Below are 17,987 nucleotides of genomic sequence, written 5' to 3' on the forward strand. Positions count from 1 at the left end.
TATACTAATAATAATCATTCACACTCAGCATGTTATAAAACCACTTCATCAATTTTTGTCCATCATCTTAGTTATAAAAATTCACATCATTGGTAAGATCAAACGATTTTTCATAGGCTTGTAATGAGGCTTGGCTAGCATTTAAAAATTTGGTTTTTCCAAGAATTCAAAAGCACCATTAAGCCTACGAGAACAATCACATGTGAATGTTATTATGAATATGCTCCACTTTTTCATGTACTTCATGCAACATTTTTCTATCACATAAAATTGTTATCTTTCCTCTTTTTTCGTAGGGTAGGGCCATGACCTTCGTTGGTCAAGTCGGGCCTGCTCGTTGGGCGAATTGATTCATTATACAAGAAAAATACAAAGAGCAAGTGCTCGTTGGATGAATGATAAAATAGGGGATAAGTGTTTGCTAAGTGAATGTGTACGCCTAACAACTGTGTTTGCCTAGCGAATAGGACTGTTGCTTTTTTTTATGGACTAAAAATTAAATGCAAAATTTAAAATGTCGGGTTGTCTCCCAATAAGCGCTAGTTTAACATTTGATAGCTCGACCCTTATTCTTCTCCGAAGGAGGGCCCTTTTCTTCTTCCTTCATTTGTTGTGGAGAAAAGCAACTGAAAACTTGTTCTAGCTTACTCGTTACAAACAAGACTTCCTTTGCATCATCAAAATCCCTTAGTTCCAAATTGCAAATTCCTTCGGACATTTTGAAGTTTACCTCCTCCTTTTGATCTCTGATTTTGAGCTTGCCACCATCAACATCTATGATAACTTTAGCGGTTTTCATGAATGATCTTCCAAGAATGAGAGGAACCTCAATATCTTCCTCCATATCAAGTATGACGAAATCCACTGGAAAAGTGAACTTATCTACTTGCACAAGTACATCCTCAACGAATCCCTTTGGGATTTTGATTGATCGATCTACGAGTTGTAAAGTCATCATTGTTGGTTTGACTTCAAGGCCCTCAATTTTCTTGAGCATAGATAAGGGCATCAAATTAATGCTCGCTCCCAAGTCGATCAATGCTTTCCCAATAGCTAAATTTTCAATTGTGCAAGGAACAATAAAGCTACCAAGACCTTTGAACTTTGGAGGGAGAGTCTTCTGAATTATTGCACTACAGTTGCCCTAGACTTCAATGGTGTCTACTCCTATGTATTTCTTCTTCATCAGCAACTTTTTCAAAATTTGAGCATATGTCGGCATCTATTGTATCGCTTCAGAAAAAAGAATTTTTATTTCCAACTGCTTGAAGATCTCGATGAATTTGTCAAATTGTTTCTCCTTATCTTTCTTAGATGTTACTAGAGGATAGGGGAGGATTTTCTCCACGTTTTCTTCTTTTTCTTGTCTGACATTTCTCCTCTTCTTTTCTATTTTCTATTTTTTCTTTCCATCCTCATTATTTCCACTATTCTTTTCTTCCTCTCTTTTTTCATACACATTCCCACTCGGGTTATAATAACATTGCAATGCTTTTTTGGGTTCACTTTTGTGTTAGTTGTAAAAAAATTCAAATTTTTCTTCTACATTCTTTGCCAATTAACCTAATTGTGTTTCCAGATTACAAATTAAAGCTTCTATGCTTTTGTGATTTTAAATAGACAGTTGCATAAATTGTTGAAGTGTCTCCTCCAATTTCATTTGCCTCTTATGCAAGAAGGGTTGTTGTTGTTGCTACTTGTTGGGCGGTCCAGCTTGTCCCATGCTAGGATGAGAATTCCATCCTTGATTGAAATTGCCATAATTTCCTTGGCGATCTTGATTTCCCATGTAGTTGGCCTCCTCCTACAGTTGACTTTGCACGACACATTGCCCGTTGTGTGATCTCCTCCGCACAACACACAACTTTGAACTATTGGTTGGTGTTGTACTTGGGAAGCATTTTGAATCTCTTGTGGCAATGCTAACAACTTCTTCATAAGTGCCTCCATCTATTGTGTCATTAGTTTGTTTTGAGCTAACAACATATTGTGAGTCTACAAATCCAATACTCCCTTCTTTTGAAGTTGATTGCACTCATTTTGCACTTCGTAATCATTTGAAACCATATTTTCTATTAATGCTTTGGCTTTTGTATGTGTCTTGTGTAACATCCCGTCAGGATATTACGAATTTAATAAAATAAATCAAAGTAAAATAATTGCATTGCATTTAATAATACATCATTTCCCAAAAACACGGGAAATTTAAAACTTTAAATATACGAGTTATAAAACCAGGAGTCCATAATTCACAAAACTGAAATAAAAGTCAATGGCTCCTGCCAAGTTTACATAATCTTCACAAGGATAAAATAATAAACATAATACATATGTATCTACATAATATCCCATGCTAGCCCTCGCTCCGAGTTTAAGCATCTCCTGGCCCACCTGTCACATCATCTGCTCCCGGAAAACAAGTTACCCGATCATCGCCACACACACACACAGAAAGGGTGAGCTATGCACAACATATATATAAAGAAACATGAGTATAAATATGTTTCCCAACCCAAAATAACATAACTAAGTTCATAATTTTCAAATTACCCAACCATGACCTCATAGTCCTTCATGAGTCATATGCATGAACTAGGTCTTGGGACTTTCCTGTGCTCCCACGAAACTAACTCATTTGTGGTCCAACCCTATGAGCCTATCCCGCTCATAGTCCTGCCCTACAGACTCCTCGCTTGTAGTATCAACATCCAAGTCTCACACTTGGACCCTGGCACGCACGCAATCACCATACTATGGACTCCTCGCCCAATAGTAGCCGATGGGAACATCACAGTTCCTTGCCCATCGTGCGCTCGAGACATGCAATCACCATACTAAGGACTCCTCACCCATTAGTAGCTGACGGGAACTCAACCAGTTCCATGCCCATCATGTGTCCAACCACCGAGCACATCCCAGACCCCTAATGGACTTAGTCCTTCAAGCCCACACACCACAACACATGCATATACAATCTAATCATGATAAACAACCAAAACACACACTCACAACCACATGAACCATAGTAACTTGTATAAATTTGCTTAAGCTAGGGACCTCTCGCCCAAGCTAAGCCCTCAGTCTCGCTTAGGCTAGCTCACTTTGCCCGAGCGAGCTTAAAACAGCAACAACACCAAGTTATCTCACTTTGGCGAGATCCTCTCACTTAGGCGAGTCCATCTCTTGCCCAAAAACACAATTCAAACTCGCCTGGGCTGAAATACACGCGAAGCACCAAACATGACCAAGACATTTCGCTTAGGCGAGGCCATCTCGCCTGAGCGAGACTCTGGTTCGCTCAAAACCCATAAACTCCTCGCTTGGACGAGAAGTCGCGCTCAACATGCGCAACCTCAACACCATCTCGCCTAGGCGAACATCTTTCGCCTGAGCGAGAGTACGTGTCGATCAAACCCAATCCACGTCGCCTGAGCAAGACATTCTGGTGGCAACAGGGTTTGCGTCTCTGATAACCTCGCCTAGGCGAGCCTGGCTCGTTTGGGCGAGAATTGTAGGTCCTTACGCTGATTATGCACGCAACAACAGCAACCAAATACCAATTTGCACTCCAATTCATACCAGGTTAGTTTACACACATTTCAACCACATTTATGCACAATTTAGACCACATTTGGTTCCCAAAACACCAAGCACACACAGTTACATCATATCCAATGCATAATTCCATGGTATTCACACATTTGGGTCAAAACCCCAATACAGCAGCACCAAACCCATAAACCCCAAAATTCATCTCACTCTCAACACGAAATTCATCACACAAAAATCAGTACACTCAACATGTTTGACCTAAAGCATGTAAATTCGGATTCAGCTCCCCTAACCTGGAGTGTGTGATCAAAATTGTGCAGATAGGATCCCTTGATTCAACAATCTCCTCTTGCTTAAGCTCTTGCCCTCAAACTCAGTTCGCTCTCTCAAACTCGTGCTCCTCTCGAAAACAAATTCCCAACACTGCCAAAACCCTTCCCTTTACCTAAATTTTGGCTTTTATAGGTGCCTTTAAGGTGGGTATTAAAAATAAAACGAGTTTGGGCTTTTAATTCCTCTTCAATGTTACTTAATTGGTTCCCAGCCCCCTTGGCTGCCCCATTCTGCTAGGCTTTTCTTTACCCCTTCACATTCATACCACAACTATTAGTTAACAAAAATAAAGCTTATTCTTTGCCCACCAAGGTTTGAACCCATGACCTTCCACTCATAAGGCCAAAGCATAACCACCATACCAAATCACATTTGATGATACTCACAAATCAACAATATCTTACAATACTAATCACATACTCATACATATCCTTAAAAATCAACAAAAACAATCACACATAATTGGCATACATAGGACTCGAACCCAAGTCCTCTCACACAATCAAAGTACTCTCAACCGCATGAGCTAGTACTTTTCCACGTCACATTAAACAACAATTAATGCCATAAAGGCGGCTTCTACCCGCATTTATTAATTAATTAATTATTTAGTTAATTAATTTTCCCGGGTCTTACATCTTAGACTTGATCATGCCTCCAACTGAAGCATCCAACATCAACTTGGTTTGAGCTTTAAGTCCCTTAAAAAAGATGTGGATTTGTGTTGGATCATCAAATCCATGCATTAGTGTCTTCCTCAAAACCCCTTTGAATCGTTCCCATGTTTGACTCAAGGATTATTCATAGTCTTGTTGGAATGATGTTATCTCATGCCTTCCCTAATTAACCTTAGACTGAGGGGAAAATTTGAATAAATTTTTTAATAAATTTTTGGACTAAATCATCCCATTCAATCAGGCTATTTTTCGTGAAAAATGATGCAGCCATACCTTTGCATTCCCTGCGTAAGAAAAAGGAAACAAACTCAAGCGAATAACATTGTCAGGTACCTGGTTGATTTTCACTGTGTTGCAAATTTCTAGGAACGTGGCCAAGTGATTATATGGGTTTTCATGTGATAACATGGAACTTATTACTTTACACTAAATGTATAAGGACAAACTTCATCTCCATATTTGGTGCAGTTATGGTTGGCTTGGTAATGCTCTTAAAATTGAGTGGGCCCATGAATGTGCCATAGTCTCCCAAAGTACGTTGTCTTTCACCTACTCTGGCCATATTGTAAAGAAACTAGAAGGAGCACGTTGAATAGTATAGATAATAAAGACAAAACTTTTTTTTTCTGTTTGAAATAAATAAAAACAAAACCTAAATAGTAAACAATCACTGAATGCGTGGAATAAATTTATGGAATAAATGTGTGGATTATATTTTGCAAATAAGTGGAACTCTTAGAGATTTGGGAAGATTATCAACAGAATAAGTGGAATATTGAATAGTCAAAGATTATCAACAATATCAGATATCCACAAAGTTGGTTACTCAAATTATAAGTCAGAATAATTTAAGAATAATTCAAAGATATGTAATCTCTAAAGATTAAAAGATACATCTCAAGGATTATCTCTTACAATTTATTCAAGTACCAAATCAAGTCCAAATTTTAGGCCTAGTCCAATTATGAAAGTCTATAAATAGAAGGTCTGAAATAGGTAAAAACATACACACTTGGAGAGAAAGAAACTTGATATCTCTACATTTGAAGGTAGAAAGGCATTATGAAGCATGGAGACATTCAATTTCGACATCAGTCTAGTATTCAGTATGTCTACGAGTTGCTAACTCCCTTATTCACAAGGGTTGGGTGTAATATATTCTTATTTCTCTATGATTTTTTCATTCAATATAATGTAAAATAATTAAGGGTCTTTAGAATTTAGGATTCTCACATGATAAAACATAATAGAGCACTAACCTTGATCCATAAGAGATCATGTGAATATGCATTCTTCAATTTGTATTCTTTTGTGTGTTCTTCAACCACCGTTTCTCAATCTATCTCTTTGCCTTTGTTTTCTCTTTACACACATTCTTGATGGGTTAATGTGAAAAGAACCTTATGGCCAGAGATAGAACCCCAATCCCTTTTATAAATCAACGTCCATCAAATTGGTTTTTATTTATCTTTATTTTAGTTTATTATCACTTCCCATAATAATAACCAATAGGTCTTTAAATTTTATTAAATCACAATTGGGCCCATCATAAAATTTCAAATGAGTCACTAATAGAATTAATTCGTCAATTAATTCTAACATTCTTCCACTAGACTCATATGATGTCATAACATTATATGATTTAATACATAAACATAATGCTCATTAAAAGACCTTGCATAAATTGGTTCCATCATTATTCATAATTAAAGATACAGAAATAATAAGAGTCATGGCGGTCACACATCATTCGGTCGACAAGATCCCTTTCATGTACTACTATATCATCCATTTCTCCTTAATATGACCTTAAAACGAGAAGTCCATAATGGGTTCAAACATAATGTCATTTACAAAGCAATAATATAACATAATTTTTTTACTTCATCATAATTTGCATGCATAAACATAAAGAAGAAAACACAGATTTTAGAAATTTATACATTGGGGAGCTCAAAGTGTCACATAAACATTAATAATATTAACAATCAACATTTAACATTCACTAGTAGACATAATGCCCAAATTCTTTACATGACCAGCATACAATTTGGGCGGTAACCTTTTTGTTAAAGGGTCAGCAATCATAAGATCTATGCTAATATGTTCTATTGACACTCTACGTTTCTAAACTTCTTCTTTAACAGCAAAGTATTTCAACTCCATATGCTTAGGACCTTTGGAATACTTGTCATTTTTAGAAAAGAAAACTGCTACAGAATTATCACAATAATTTTTTAATGACTTGGAAATATTGTTGACTACTCCAAGTCCTAAAATAAAGTTTCGCAACCAATTAGCGTGAATCGTGGCCTCAAAGCATGCCACAAATTCAGCTTCCATGGTGGATACAGCAATGACAGACTGTTTCGTACTTTTCCATGAAATCGCTCCTACGGCTAATAGATACACATAACCAAATGTAGACTTTCTTGTATCCACACAGCCGACAAAGTCTGAATTTGTATAACCTATCACCTCAAGGTGATCAAATTTTCTATAAGTAAGCATGTGATTCTGTGTTCCTTGTAGGTATCTTAAAACTTTCTTTACAGTTTTCCAATGGTCCAGTCCTAGATTACTTTGGTATCTACTAAGCATATCAACTGCAAAGCTAATATTTGGCCTCGTCTAGGTTTGAGCATACATCAAACTCCCAACAATAAATGCATAAGGGATATTTTCCATTTGTTGTCGTTCCAAATCATTCTTTGGATGTTGCATGAGACTAAACTTGTCTTCTTTCTATATTGGAACGAGAGATGTTGAACATATATCCATTCTGAATCTCTCAAAAACTTTATTAATATATGCATTCTGAGACAAACCTAACAATCCTTGTGATCTGTATAGAATATTTTTATTCCTATCACATGGTATGCCTCACCCATATCTTTCATTTTAAAGTTATTAGAGAGAAACCTCTTAATCTCACTTAATAGACCAAGATCATTAGTCGCAAGCAAGATACCATCAACATACAGAATCAAAAATATAAACTTACTCCCATTGACCTTCATATATATACACCGATCAATGATGTTTTCCTTAAATCCAAAGGACATAATAGTATCATTGAACTTAAGATACCATTGCCAAGAAGCTTGCTTAAGTCCATATATCGATCTCTTAAGTTTACACACCATGTGCTCCTTTCCTTCTTCAGTGAACCTTGCCGGTTGGTCCATATAGACATCCTCTTCTAAATCCCCATTCAGAAAAGTAGTTTTAACATCCATTTAATGCAACTCAGGATCATAATGAACTACTAATGCCATGATAATTCTAAAAGAATCTTTATTAGAAATAGGCGAAAATGTTTCCTTATAATCAATGCCATCTTTTTGAGTAAAACCTTCGGCAACAAGTGGGGCCTTGTAACATTCAATATTGCCTTGAGAGTCACGCTTAGTCTTAAAGACCCATTTACACCCAACTCTCTTCCATCCTTCTGGCAATTCTACAAGGTCCCATATGTCATTATGTGCCATTGATTTAAGTTCATCCTTCATGGCATCTAACCACTTATCAGAATTATCACCATTAATGGCTTTTGAAAAGGAAACTAGATCATTATCAATACTTAAGTCATTTTCTGACTCTTATAGATAAACCACATAGTCATTCGAAATAGCAGACTTTCTATCTCTATAAGATCTTCTTAATACTATTTATTGTGGTTATTCTACTACCAGTTCATTGTTAACCTCAGGATCATTAATTTGTTGTTCTTCTTGATTGTTGTGAGTTTCTAAAACATGTGGAACAACAACTCTTGATAAAGAAGTACTAGCTACAGGAACTTGTACTCTAACTTCCTTAATCTCCTGGTTTCACCATTCTCAATGAACCGAGCATTTCTAGTTTCAACGATTCTTGTACTATGGGTAGGACAGTAAAATATATACCCTTTTGATTTTTCTGGATAACCAATGAAATAGTCATTGATTGTTCTTTCGTCCAATTTCTTTTCTTGCGGATTGTATATTCTTACTTCTGCTTGACAACCCCAAACATGCAGGTGTCTCAAACTGAGTTTCCTACTCGTACACAACTCAAAAGGAGTCTTTTGAACAGCTTTACCAAGAACCATGTTCAACAAATACATGGTAGTCTTTAAAGCATACATCCACAATGATATAGGTAAACATGAATTACTTAACATACTCCTAACCACATCCAATAAGGTTCGATTACGTCTTTCTCATACATCATTTTGTTGTGGTGTGCCTAACATTGTGTATTTAGCACAAATATCACGTTTCCCAAGGAAATTAGCGAATGGACCAGGATGTTGTCCACTTTCATCATATCTTCCATAATACTCACCACCTCTATCAAACCTTATGATTTTCACCTTTCTGTCTAATTGTCTTTCCACTTCATTTATATAAACTTCCAAGGTATTCACTAATTGAGATTTCTCATGCAGTAGATAGACATGTCCATAACGCGAAAAATCATCAATAAAGGTGATGAAGTACTTCTCTTTATTGAAATAGTTTACATCAAAGGGACCACATATATCAGTGTATATAATTTCAAGAAGCTTAGTGCTTCTCGTGACTCCTTTCTTTGTGTGTTTTGTTTGTTTTCCTTTAATACAATCCACACACACATTTAGATCAATAAAATCTAAATCCGGAAGGATTTCATTCTTTACTAATCTTTGTATTCTTTCTTTGGAAATATGTCCCAAACGCTTATGCCACAAGTAAGTAGATCGTTCATTCATTAAACTACGTTTAGTGCCAACATTGGGATGCAAAGTCATAAGAGTTTCAGCATATAAATTATGCAAATTCAATTTATATAAACCATCATAAAGTGTATCAGATCCAATCATAAAAGTACGCTTAAACAAACTGAAACAACCATTCCTAAACTTAAAAGAGTATCCAGCAACATCAAGCTTAAACAAAGAAATTAAATTCCTAGTGATATTAGGTACATAAAAATTATCCATAAGGTCTAAGTGATATCTAGTGTCGAGGATTAGACAATAAGTCCTGACCACTGGAACTGGAACTTTCTCTTTATTGCCCATGAAGATGAACTTCTCATTTAGGTTTATGGTTCGGGTTGTAAGAAATCCCTGCATCACATTAGAAATATAAGTCGTACAACTAGAATCAATCCACCACGTATTATGGGGAACTTTAGTTAAGGTTGATTCAAAACATACGTAAGCATTATGTTCACCTTTCTTTTCGAACCAAGCTCTACGCTTTATGCAGTCCTTCTGGAAATGTCCAGACTTCTCGCAGAAATGACATTTGTCATTTTTCTTCTAGATTTTAGTTGAGGACTCGTCAATCTTCAGTGGTCCTTTACCCTTTCCATGTTTCTTAGTAACTTTCTTTCGAACAGCTCCTTGATTCTTCACATATTAAATAGAGTGGCTTCCTAAGTTCTTCAGTCGGGTCTCCTCTTGAACTACCATATTATGCAATTCATGCATATTCCACTTGTCTTTCATGGTGTTGTAGTTCATCTGGAACGGACCATACTCAGACGGTAATGAGTTTAGAATGAACTGCATGAGAAAACCTTCATCCACTGCCATTCCTAGAACTTAAGTCTTGTTACGATATTTGTCATCTCGATCACATGCTCATGCATAGTACGCGAACCGTCAAACTTCATGGTGGTCAACGTACTCATCAGTGTCCCAGGGAGATATTTATCAGCAGTTTGTGAGCGCTCTTCCACAAATTTCATAAATTCTTTTGTGTTATCGATTTTGGGGAGAGTTGACTTAATATTGTTTGCTATGCTCATTCTCATAAATATTAAGCTAAGTCCGTCTGACCTTTCCCAAGCTTTGTAATGGGATTTCTCTTCATTGCTATTGGTATCTGTGATAGCAGCCGACTTTTTAACTTGAAAAGCTAGATCAAGATCCAACACACTTAAGTCAAATTGGACTTGTTCACTCTAGTCAAGAAAATTCAACCCATTAAAGACTGGAACAGACGTAGCATGCGAGTGTAAAGATACCGGAACAGAGACTGCAATTAACACATGCCTAACATTAATGCTTTGAGTCATAAAACTAAATGTAAAAACAGATTCAGACATAAATAATCATTTTATGCATACTAATGTTCTCCTTTGGGAGATCCAATAATACACAAACATAAACATAATGATGTTAATCATATTATAACATAATTGATACTTAAAATATGCATCAACTAAAATCACCTACTACCTTTGGGTATATAAATAAAACTAGTGACACATACAAAATTATCTACTATCATGTTCATTAATTATGAGAACAATTAATCAACCTTTGGGCGATCCTGAAATGCCTTATAATTAATGAATTAGGGTTTAGGATTTAATTATTCATAAATTAGCATCTATAGTATGGGTAATTGAAATAAAATCTTTAATAATTTGAAATCACAAAAACTTTAAAATTTTGGCCACTTTGGTGACTAACAAAATTTATCATACTTGATTTCAAATAAATAATTACACATTTAATTGCTGTAAACTTTATATAGCATTCTCATTAATTTTAATTTAACAATAACAAACATACATATTATTGTAAATTAAAATAAAATTATTCATATAATATCAGAATTTCATCTTCATGGTAATGATCAACAATTGATGTCTCGGGAGAGGAAATGTGTGAATACAGAAGCAAAACAGAGAATAGGGAAAAAAAAGGCAATGAGAAGCTGCGAGAAGAAAAACTTTACTAATTGTGTTACTGTTGCACAAAAGTAAAAAAAAAGTATTTATACATGGATAAAATACTTATAACCGACAGTAATCAAAACTTATTAAAGCTAAGAGCCCCCCTCAAGCTGGGAGTACAAGTTTAACATTCCCAGCTTGAAACATATACTATTGAAATCAACAGGAGGCAAAGGCTTAGTAAGAATGTCAGCAAGTTGTGATTTGCTTGACACAGGCAGAAGCTTCAGCAATCCATTGTTTATCTTTTCCCTCACAATATGACAATCTATCTCTATGTGCTTAGTTCTCTCGTGCATGACTTGATTAGATGCAATTTGGATAGCCGATTGATTATCGCAGTAAAGGACAGCAGGACTCCTATGATTAATTCCAATATCATCAAGTAGGTATTTTAACCATTGAATCTCACAAGTTGTGGCAGCAAGGGCCCTATATTCAGCCTCAGTTGAACTTCTAGAAACAGTAGGCTGCTTCTTTGAACGCCATGAAACAGGAGAATTCCCAAAGTATATAATGTAACCTGTCACAGACTTTCTTGTCTCTACACATCCAGCCCAGTCTGAGTCACTATACCCCTTCAATTGAGCTTCACTGTTGGCAGCAAGGAAGATACCATTTCCTGGAGTTTTCTTCAAATACCTTAGGATTCTCATGGCAGCTTGTTAATGTATACTAGTTGGTGCAGAAACAAATTGGCTTAGATGTTGGACAGCATGGGTGATATCGGGTCGTGTATTTGTCAGGTATATAAGCTTCCCTATCAGTCTTCTATAAGAAGAAGGATCAGGAAGGATGTCTCCCATATCAGCAGCAAGCTTGTGATTCATAGGAGTGATGGCTGGAGCGCAGTTCATCATTCCTGCATCTTCAAGAAGATCTAAAACATATTTTCTTTGACACAAATGAATTCCTATTTTATTTCTAGCAACCTCTAATCCAAGAAAATATGTTAAATCTCCAAGGTTTTTAATTTTGAAAGTTTCATTAAGGAGGTGTGTCAGCTTTTCTATCTCAACTGCATCATTTCCAACCAAAATTATGTCATCCACATAAACTAATGCAATAGTTATACTATTGTCAGTACGTCTAAGAAACAATGAGTGATCAGCATTAGATCTAGCATAACCTTGCAAGATAAGGAAAGAAGACAGTTTTTCATACCATTGTCTGCTGGCTTGTCTTAGCCCATAAAGAGACTTATTTAATTTGCAAACCTGTCCAGCACTGCTGTCCATACCTGGTGGAACCTGCATATAAATTTCCTCATGCAATTCTCCATGCAAGAATGCATTATTCACATCTAACTGCTTAAGGTGCCAGTCATTCACAGCAGCAATAGAAAGTAAAAGTCTAATAGTGGTAAGTTTGGCTACAAGGGAAAAGGTGTCAAGAAAATCTAGACCCTCTAACTGGGTATAACCCTTAGCAACAAGCCTAGCCTTGTATCTATCTATGCTCCCATCAGCCTTCCTTTTGATTTTATAAACCCACCTACACCCTATAGCAATCTTACTTTGTGGCAAAGTAGTGACAGTCCAGGTATTATTACTTTCTAAAGCACTAATCTCATTATGCATGGCTTCTATCCAATAAGAATGTTTACAGGCTTCATTATAGCTTCCTGGTTCACGGTCAGCATCAATGGAATTAACAACATTTTTAAAACTCAAAGACAGTTTGTCATAACGCATGAAAGAGGAGATAGGATACTTGCTACTTAAAACGTTTTTATTGCTAGCAGAGTTGATAGTTACCTCATAATCCTTAAGATAGGAAGGCAGATTTCTAACCCGTGTGGTGTGAGTGTCTTCCTGAATAAAGTCTGAACTGGTGCTTGGATCTTTATCAGCAGCTGATTGGTCTCCATCTGACAAAGGAGCTTCACTGTCACCACAGTAATCAAAACTGTTGTACATAGGTAAGGGAAGTTGTTGTCTATCCTCATTGTCATCATCACGTTTCCTATAGGGAAAAACAGTTTCATAGAAAAGCACATTTCTGGATATAGTGACACTGTGATTTTTCAAATTAAAAACTAAATATCCCTTTGTGTTGGGCTTATATCCCAAAAACAATCCAGGACTGGCTCTAGGATCAAGTTTCTTCCTCTGTGCAGTAAGAGTACCGGTATAACATAAACAACCAAACACTTTAATATCAGAAATGTCACTCAACTTATCATACAATTTTTCATAAGGTGAAACATTATTAAGATATGGAGTGGGAATTCTATTTATGAGATAAACAGCATGTTTCACAGCAAAACACCAAAACTGTTCACATAAGTTTCCTTGAAAGAGTAAAGATCTAGCCACATTAAGAATGTGTTGATGCTTTCTTTCAGCTATGGCATTTTGCTCGGGTGTCTCAACACAAGTGGTTTGATGAATGATGCCACGGGAAGCATAAAAACTATCCATTTTAAATTCCATACCGTTATCAGATCTTATGCATTTAACTACTTTCTCAAATTGAGTCATCACAAGTTCGATAAAATTAATCAAGCAATTCCTAACTTCAGATTTATTTTTCAAGAGAATTACCCAAGTATAACGTGTGTAGTCGTCAACAATGGTCAAAAAATACCTATTTCCATTCATTGAAACACTGGGACAAGGTCCCCATATATCCACATGAATCAAGTCAAATTGGCACTCAACCCTAGATTTGCTATTAACAAAGGGAAGTTTTCTCTGTTTTGCCAGATGGCAAGTGTTACAAACAAAATCATTTCTACTACTAATAAAACGATATTGCCTCTTCATTATTTCAAGTCTGCCAGCAGACAAATGTCCCATCCTTAAATGCCATATATCAGCATCATCATAAAGAGAAGTAACATTCAGGCAGCAAGAATCAGTATTTTCCAAACTAACAACATATAATCCAGCGTCAACATCAACTATACCAATCCTCTCTTTGGTCTTTATGTCCTGAATTATATAATATTTTGAAAAGAAAATTAGTTCAAAATTGTGGTTGGAAACCAACCGTGATACAGAAATAAGGTTGTAGTTAAAGTCTGGAATGTATAAAACATCTTGAAGAAAAAGTTTTTCACTAATTTTAACAACTCCTTTGTGAGTAGCCCTAACATTCCTTCCATTAGGCAGTTTAACCATGACAGGAATGACAGGATAGTAAGACAGAAAATTATCTATGCAACAGGATACATGATCTGTTGCACCAGAGTCAAGGATCCAACAACTTTTATCTCTATTAAAGCTGTTAACCGTAAAGACTTTACCTCCAAGCTTACCATTCACACAAGTGTTGATGGAGCTAACTTGATTATTTGTGGGTTCAATGTTACCATCAGTCTCAGACTTCTGTATCATCTTCAAAAGGGTTCGATATTGCTGTTGTGAAAGTTTCAGATCACCAGTACTGTCAGAATTGTGTGGCACTCCAAAACCATTTCCTGCATTCTCATTGGCATTTTCTCGTACAGCTTCAATGCTATTCGCACTATTCCCAACAGCTACCCTTGAATTATTGGATTTGAACCCAGGAGGAAACCCGTGTTTCCTGTAACAATTATCCACAGTATGACCTGTTCTTCCACAATGCACACACATCTTCTTGCCCTTATTTTTGTTTTCTTGACTAGGAAACCCATGTTTTCTATAGCATACAGCCTCTGCGTGTCCTGGACGCCCACAAAAATGACAAGCATTGGAATTGACAGAATTTATGGAGCTAACATTGTTAACTTTGGACTCATTCTGGACAGCGTCTCCATTGAGTTGCCTCTCCTGCTGCAACACATAAGAGAAAATCTTGGCTATGGTAGGTATGGGCTCCATTAACAGAACATGAGACTTCACATTAGAGTATTGATCATTCAACCCGTTCAGAAACTGCATAGCCTGGTCCTCTCTCTTTCGTTGACAAATTAGGGAAAGAACTCCACATGGACACTTCTCCTTGCAGGAACACACAGGGTCGGGGCAAAAATTGTCCAACTTGTCCCACATGATACGTAGCTTGGTAAAGTACTCTGTGATAGTAAGGTCGCCCTGTTTAAGGGCAGCAGCGTTAGCCTTCAATTCAGAGATGCGAAACAAATTTCCTTGGAAGTATCTGGACCTTAAATCATTCCAGATGTCCTCCGCATTTTCCATCCACAACACACTTTGACGAATTTGTTCAGAAACCGAGTGAATAATCCAAGAAACCACCATCTTGTTGCATCTTCTCCAAGAAGCATAATCTTTATCTTCCCTTTTTGGTTCAGACAATGTCCCGTCCACAAACTCCAGCTTATTCTTTGCGCTTAACGCAGTCTCCATCGCTCTGCTCCAAGAATGGTAATTGTTACCATCAAGAATTGGAGAAACGAGACAAGTGGCTGGATTTTCGCTAGGGTGAATGTACAAGTAACTATCCACAGATGTGGCTTGAATCTTTTCTTCTGCCATCGATGAAAGAAGATAAAGGAGAAGCAAAGCTCTTCGACAAGAATCTAGGGCAAGAATCGAAGAAAAAGACGAAGAATCCAGAAGAGAAAGAATCAATCAAAGATGGCGCAGCAGAGCTCTTCCTACGAAGAGCTCTGATACCATATCAGAATTTCATCTTCATGGTAATGATCAACAATTGATGTCTCGGGAGAGGAAATGTGTGAATACAGAAGCAAAACAGAGAATAGGGAAAAAAAAGGCAATGAGAAGCTGCGAGAAGAAAAACTTTACTAATTGTGTTACTGTTGCACAAAAGTAAAAAAAAAGTATTTATACATGGATAAAATACTTATAACCGACAGTAATCAAAACTTATTAAAGCTAAGATATAATAAAAACATTATATGCCAATATATCATTATATGGTTATATGTAAAAAAAAAACTAAAACCAGTAACCCCGTAATTGAATGGCACGTACATTCCTTTAATTTCAAATAAATAAAATAGCGTAAGGAGAAAAGGAATTGGAACTTCCAATTGGCACACATTCACATAACATTTTCATTCGTTACATTTCATTCTAAATTAAAAGCTCATGCATTCACATAAAAACGGATCATGTGAACTTCATCATGCATGCATTGTTCAAATCATGGGAAAGCTTTTCCAATTTGCAATTAAACCACGCATCAAAGTTTTCACCAAAACCAATTTCATGCCATTGAGAATGTTTTTTAACACGCGGCTTCCAATCAAAAGAGAAGCGGTTCTTTTTTACATAAACGAAGCTGAAAAATATTAAAACCCCTAAATTCTATAATTAGGGTTCATCAAAAAATTTGGGAACAAACTTAAATTAGGGTTTATAACATTAGGGGAAAACATCATAAAGGAGAAACATCACATAATAGGAGAATCATAAATCCTACAACACTACTCTGATACCACATGTAAAACAATTAAGGTTCTTTAGAATTTAGGATTCTCACACGATAAAACATAATAGAGCACTTTTATTGAATAAAACGTAAAATATTAAATAAAAACCAAAAAATAAAATAACAATAAAATATAAAATAAAATAAAATAAAAACATGATAATGTCAATTATTATATACGACATGTTCATATGGACATTAGTCATATCTTATCTCCTTGAAGCAAGTGTCAATGTAATAATTCCATGTCCAAGGAGCTTACTTTAACCCATAGACACATGTTAGCCAGGTGTCAATCAAATGTTCAAATCTTTTAATCCACTTAGCATGGTTGTTAGACACGTCAACTAAAAGTTAACATTGTTATCTCTACATGATTTACTCCATGCATTAATTAATAAGGTATGAAGATCAATTTTATATGACCTTTTTAAAATAAATGAATTCCAATTTTACATGTAAGTAGAGAGGCTAAAGACATATTTAATATTTTTATTAATATACAATTTTAGTGTCAATGAAAATATAATTGTGTTTAAATATTACAATTATCAAAATCAAATAATTTTAGTTCATTGTTTTTGCAATATAAAAATGTCAATTTAAACTATTATTATTATTAGAAATAATTATTAATATTATTATTATTATTATTATTATTAATTTATCTAAGTGTAATTAACCGTTAAAAAACTTGACAATGAACTAATCTCTTACTATTCTTTCATGTTGGTTTAGTTATTACTAGGTAGTTACAAAGTATATAGACGTGTTTGTATTATTTTTATTCGGATAAATAAAATTTATTTTAAAAGATCTAAAATTATGTACTAAGAAATAAGGGGGAAAATAATAATTTTAAATTAAAATAAATAAAACAAACAAAAATGGATTGTTTTGTTTGGTTCAAACTTTTCTAAAATAAGAGAGATAACTTTCATTTTTATACTTGTTTTTTTCTTTTTTGGCCTCAATTCTTACCTAATTAGACCATTATTCACTACAACAAAAACAATTTTTATTAAAGGTTATTTATGGCATTTCCGGGGGTTTTAACCCCTGTTAAAGGAGTTTCCGACGGTTTGTTTTTTCCCTAGAAAAATCAGCGTCGTTAACAGATTACCGACAGTTTTCACTAACCCTTGGTAAAGCAGCACTTACCGGCAGTTTTGAAACCCTTGGTAATTATCGGCGGTTTCAAACCCCTGGTAATTACTTGCGGTTTCAAAACCTTTGGTAATTACAGGCAGTTTTGAAACCCCTAGTAATTACCGGCGATTTTGAAACCCCTGGTAATTACCGGCAATTTCGAAACCCTGGTAATTATAGGCGGTTTCGAAACCCTTGATAATTACCGACGGT

The sequence above is a fragment of the Vigna unguiculata genome, chromosome 2 (assembly GCF_037176805.1).
Source record: "Vigna unguiculata cultivar grain cowpea cultivar isolate G323 ecotype 2 chromosome 2, ASM3717680v1, whole genome shotgun sequence".
Lineage (NCBI taxonomy): Eukaryota > Viridiplantae > Streptophyta > Magnoliopsida > Fabales > Fabaceae > Vigna > Vigna unguiculata.